At 35.3% G+C, this 6,123-nt stretch overlaps 2 non-coding genes across 2 annotated transcripts; both read right to left on the reverse strand.

Annotated features, from left to right (window-relative positions):
* Positions 1-4,982: 4,982 nt before the first annotated feature.
* Positions 4,983-5,054, reverse strand: TRNAE-CUC (transfer RNA glutamic acid (anticodon CUC)). Its single transcript has one exon. It is a non-coding gene; the product is annotated as a tRNA-Glu (tRNA).
* A 997-nt stretch (positions 5,055-6,051) lies between these two features.
* Positions 6,052-6,123, reverse strand: TRNAE-UUC (transfer RNA glutamic acid (anticodon UUC)). Its single transcript has one exon. It is a non-coding gene; the product is annotated as a tRNA-Glu (tRNA).

Here is a 6,123-nt window from a genome sequence, read left to right on the forward strand (position 1 = left end):
GTTCATGCTATTTTGCTGATCCCCATTTTATATTTTTTCGAAAACTTTTAAACATGAAGAGTAGCGTTCAGACTGGAAAATGTAAACACAATTTTCATTTTAATGGAAAACTTTTTCCATTAGCTTTCCATTTGTTCATTTTCTGAAACTAATGTCCTGTTAATATGAAAACAAACTTTAATGAAAACTTGTGGCTGATGCTGACATCTTTTTGATATCCTCACATCTGACTAATTTCAATTTAAACTTATTGAGGTTATTACGTCCTCTACAAATTCTGTATAAAAATGTTATGAAAATTATATTACATGGTAGCAAGTAAAACCTCTTTATACCGTACTGGTCCAAGTTTATGAGAAACTTTTATTGCACATAAAACGAAAGTTTAAAAATTTGCACACTTTTATGACAACAAATAAAAACCATAAATTACCATAAGTATGACTTACGAAGTGCATCTAAAAGTGATACATTTTCTCGATACAAAAGTAGAGTCTAAGGTTTTTTGCGTAAAATAATTCAAGACGTGACATGTTGGAAAGGACCAATAAACATTTCAATTTCGTCTGTTTTTTTTGTTTCATTTTCCTACAATTTTACAGCAAGTACCTACATAAAAAATAAATGCTTTGCGAAATTGGGTTGTTAGCTATAAACCCTCCATACTTTCGTATTAACAAAAATGAAAAGCGTAGTTTCAGACTTATCTGACTAGAGCACCCAGAAAGCTTCATTAATATTTTTAATGGTCTTGATCCAGAAAACTTTGAGAAACGATTTCGCCTGCCCCAAATACAATCGCACTCGTTGCAAATTAAAAGCGAGATGATTCACGCAAGGTCCTCGGGGATGGGGTCGCGACAATTTCGGTTTTAATCCCTTCCATCACCACCATTTAAAAAGCTAAGTCTAGGGGACTCAATAATCCAATTCCGGGTGCAAACTGACAATCCTGCAAGATAAAAGCTCCGAAGACGCTTTGTGTCTTCGGTTCTAGGACCGAGTCGCTGCACCCCATCAAATTACACAACCAAATCTAATATATGCCTTATTTGTCGGGGTCGTGAATGGATGAAGGGTTCGCAAGTCTGTTGGTGACGGCAATGTCAGCATCAAGGCCGCGCGTCTGTCTGGATGACGGCAGCTAAGGACCCTTCAAGTTGCCCCCGCAGGGGATTGTCGACTGCCGTCATGCTTCGGCTAACTGTACTCGTTTAGAACACCCCCGTTGCAGGGGGCTCGAGTACATCTATGCGAAATGGATCAAACATCAAATTTCTAATTCCAGATCGTACATTTTTAGACAATCGATCCAAGGTAAAGGGTAGCGCACACCAGATCCAAGCGACGTCGTCTTCGCAACAGTTTCCACGATGGAAAGGTAATGGAGTGGGGATGGTGACATGTCGCGTGACTCACTGCAAAGACCAGATACGCTATTTCACAGATTAAAAATTCATTCATTAAGGCGGACCTGATGACACAATTGACGGTGTTTTGGAGGAGTTTAGAAGGCTGTGGATGTACACGGTCAATCAGAATACGACAAAAGTCAGAATGAAAGCGATCACGTGATCAAAGCGAAATATGCAAAGTGACAGTTAAATAAAATTTGTCTTAATTTTGCGCTTGTCATAAAAATCAACCACCGAGTCTTCAAAAAATGTTGTGGTCAAGCAGGTCATACATGGTCTTCTCTTTCTTTTGCTAGTAGTTGCTATGCTCTGACATTTCCTTTAAATACAATGTCCGGCAATAAAAACTAGCCATCAGTTTTGTGTTACGTCAAAATCCAAATGTGCAATTAATGCTTTTTTGACACTGACATTTAAATGATGGCTAGTTTTTTTTTGCCATTGTACATAACCTCACTTTGTACAATATTCAATGTAAATTAAATCCCTAATTTAAATAATAAACATTTTTGTGGTCAAGCAGCCGGTGGTTTTCTTTCTTTTTTATTTTAGTTGTATGATTTGACATTACCTTCAGATACATAACCTCACTTTGAACAACATTTTAGGATAAATTAAGTCTTTGATTTAAATTAAAGATCAAAGTAGCAAACTAGAAAAATTCTTGTTGAAAAGAACTGTTTTTCACATAATACATAATTCACACCACCATTCCTTGTTCGCTGAATGCTGAATGAGTGACATTTGACATCTTTGGTTTGACAACTGGTGAAACTACGCCGGAAACAAGATCAAGCAGAGCGAGGACACTGGGAATTAGGCAACAAACGTCAAGCAGAAGTTATTAACAAGTTACTCTTTTCTTTTACGTATTATTTATGAAACATCTTAATGTTTTGTGGCTTCGCACAGGAGTTAATTAAGAGAATGACAGGTTTACCATTGTTGAAAAAGTAAAGGAATTTAAAATGTTTCAGTCAAGCATCAATGATGAGATGAGAGAAACAATTAAAATAAAAAACTGTTAAGTGTTAAGTCATTTGTTAGATGAACTCGTAACCAAACTCTTGCGTGCAGCGCCACCTGCACTCCAGCTTGCACACGCTGTCAAATCTCATCTAAATTCAAATTAGCTAATTTGTGTCGGCAAAGGTGAAGCATCAACTGAAGCAGCGACGTTGAAAGGCGGATCGTAATGGAGAAAACTAACTTTCGTTGGATAATCCATCAATTAGTTATCAGTTAACAGTTTTGATTGTATTATGAAATACATTAAGCCAGAGATAACGCAATTACTGTCCCTAATTTGAAACTGTGGAATTTGCAACGACGTCAGGTTTACTAACTGTGAAGAAACTTTTCAATTCTCTTCATTTCGTATTCCTCTTGTCCCGAAGCGAAATCCATTTCACAATCCGTCTGAAAAAAATTATGATTATGAAAGTTTCGTGTTTTTCGTGGAGTTTTTACCCCCGGGAGGGGCTGCTTTTAGACACCTTTGTTTTCTTAGCGAAAAATAATAAAGTGTAATGCCTTTGCAAGTGCAGTGCCGTCTATCTTTAATCAAGCACCCTAAGCCACAGCAGGGCGACGCATAAAACATGCACCCCATTGAACTCCCCCGACACAATAAGCACCCTCTAAATTTGCACAGTGCACATTTAGGGTGCCGATATTTTACGCACATTCCGTTCATAACTGGACCCTTCGATCTTTGTCTCACGGGAGGTGCGTAATGAGGTGTGCTCTCCTGAACTTTGATCACCACCTCTTGGTGCGGTGAAAAGAGTCTGCTCTTGGCATTCACCGCGTGCCTTATGAGTCAATAAACATACAGGCCAACAGTGAACACTAGGAGAACGACAGATTCCAATTTTCATTCTTCCTGTCGCCACCTGAAAACGATTCCCAATGAGGTTGCAAGTCAGACATTTCGAGTGGTCATTGTGTGTTGGTTTTTCTGTTTACCAGAGGGAAGAGTGTTTACGATGATGGGAAGCCCGGACTTCACCCGGAATTTATGCAACAGTGTCACGCAATGGTTAGTGTCAGTTGCAATACAAGAGCCGACATTAGTTACTGTGTTTTATTGCACGCCACTTATTACAGGCTTCGTTTAGCTCTGGATGAATAAATCATTTTTGTGCACTTTTCTGGTGTTAATTTATGAATCAAAGAGGTCCACGGGAATGGCCGAGATGGGAGTTACGATTGGACTTTTGTGTCGATTTATGTGGTCGCGGTTGTACGCCGGGACAAAGCAAAACTGGGTGAAAGCGATAACGTAATAAAGTAGATTAGTTTGCAAATGGTGTGGAGAGTGTCAGGAAATAAAGAGCTTGCACTCGGTGGTTTGTTGTAGCCGCTCTGACGTCACTACCAGCTGTAAAAGCCTGTTTACAGAAGACACTTCTGAAATGAACGTACAATTAATATTACTGGAACAATTAAACAATGGCGCAGAGATATGTATCTTTTCAATTCTAGTTTTTTTACAATTGTTACTTGTTACTATTTTTAATTAAATATTGTTACTAATTTGTTCTGTAGTTTTTTCTATGTAATACCTACGTGAGTGGTATTAATTAAAAAGTTATTCTTCAGCTTTTCGTGTAAAAAATAACATTAAAAAAACACCAAGTAATATTATAGAATTTAAAATACTCTATTTCGGAAATAAGGGGACAACTTAATTATTATTGTTATTGACCTCACAATCTACATAACTTGCAAGTATTTCTGACGATACATAAATGGATAATATAAAAGTGAGGTTAACTGTTTTCCCGACGTGGAGTAAAATAATAGATAGGTAATGAAGTTACCATCTTGGTTAAAATTAAATTATGGTGAAGTTATTTAAGAAGTAATTAACAATACCCAACAAATTGAATTATAATTTCTGAGAAAGACTGCAATTTGTATGGCAGTACCATCTTAAAAATTTGATTCTTCTAATTTTTAGAGAATTTACAATTAATAGAAAATGATCTAGATTAGCAATTACATATGTAAAAACTCATTACTATACTTTGTGCGGTGTAAGTTGCATTTTGAACGAAAATCTGCAAAGATGTGACATAAATCTCAAATGAGATCATTTGTAAACATGAAATTAGATGTATTTTTTATATGAGAAGCAGTAATACCCAGTTAAAGCATTTAAATATAATTACAGCACAGCAGCTTTCAGACATGTGAAGTTGGTTGCTGTCAGTGCGGCGGTCAAATTTAGATCAACGCTGGCAACCCAATAAAACAGAAAGTACTAAAAGTTAACACTGCCAACGTTACTTTTTATCTTTTTAGTGGACGGATAGTCAAGAACTCTATTTTAGTATCTAAACATATTTAGTCTTTATGATACTCGATATTTTAAAATTTTTACTCGAGTTCTAAAACTCTTCCATATCTTGAAAATAAACTGAAAGGTAATAAAAAGATCTGTTAAATGAGAGCACTTTAATGTAAATCATGGAAACACACGTAAATAGTGAAATGAAAATATTTTAAAAAGATATTAATTAAATTATATGTATAAATTATTGGAAGTAACATAAAAAAAAGTTCCGATACCGGGAATCGAACCCGAGCCTCCTGGGTGAGAGCCAGGTATCCTAGCCACTAGACCATATCGGATGTTACAAGTAGCTCTACTATATAAATATTCCTGCTAACCACATTTTTAAAATAGAAAATTTTATTTTATTAAAAAAATTTAAAATTATCGAGTATCTTTTGATAAACCTTTAACATATAAAATAACTAAATTTTTATGTATCAGTTTTACTGATAAGTGACGATTAGATAAAATCGTCTAGGCAACAGCAAAACTTCCTAGTCACAGATTATTATTATTACTTTCATCTTGAAAACTGACTTGTCTTTTCCAATACACATTTTCTCAACAATAATCTAGTTAGTTCTGAATTTTCTATTTAATGTATCATTACTTATTAATTACATATTAGTATTTAAGGCGCCAAGATGTAATTTATTTTAATGTAGACAAAGCACATTTTCTATTCATTTGTAATATTTCAAGGTAATTAGTCATTCCATTGAGGTTGACGTAGCTGTAGTTTATGTATTCGTAATATCGATATTACATCGTGACATTTAAATCCAGGGGAATGTTCCACAATAACGGAAACGAAAGTGAAAACATTCACTGAGAAACAACAAATGTCGTTAAACTGTAGCCCAACAAAAACAAACCGTCATTTATCTAAATATAAAACTGTTGCAAGAAGAGAAATTTTAATTTCAATTTATGTTAAATTTTGACATAAATTTAATTTACAGCAGTTGGTACCAATCTTTAATCTAAAAATTTTAAATTAAACGCTGTTTCAGCATTGGCAAGTTACAGATTTTATCAAAAACCAAACCCCTCGAGTATTCGCAATTTCGTGTGGTCAGTGTGCTGAATTCACATTATGTATTACTTTGTCCTTAGCAGAAATTAGAATAAATTGACGCATTAGTGTAATGCCGCAACATTTTATTTCACATGAAAAAATAAAAATTACATACGGAAAGTTGCCAGTCCAGTTCTGATTACAATAAAATAGGGAATTACCACAGATTGTGAGTGCGGGATTATAAATAAAATTAAAAGTGAATGAAAAAAAAATTCCGATACCGGGAATCGAACCCGAGCCTCCTGGGTGAAAGCCAGGTATCCTAGCCACTAGACCATATCGGA

This window comes from Tenebrio molitor, chromosome 5 (assembly GCF_963966145.1).
Source record: "Tenebrio molitor chromosome 5, icTenMoli1.1, whole genome shotgun sequence".
Classification (NCBI taxonomy): domain Eukaryota; kingdom Metazoa; phylum Arthropoda; class Insecta; order Coleoptera; family Tenebrionidae; genus Tenebrio; species Tenebrio molitor.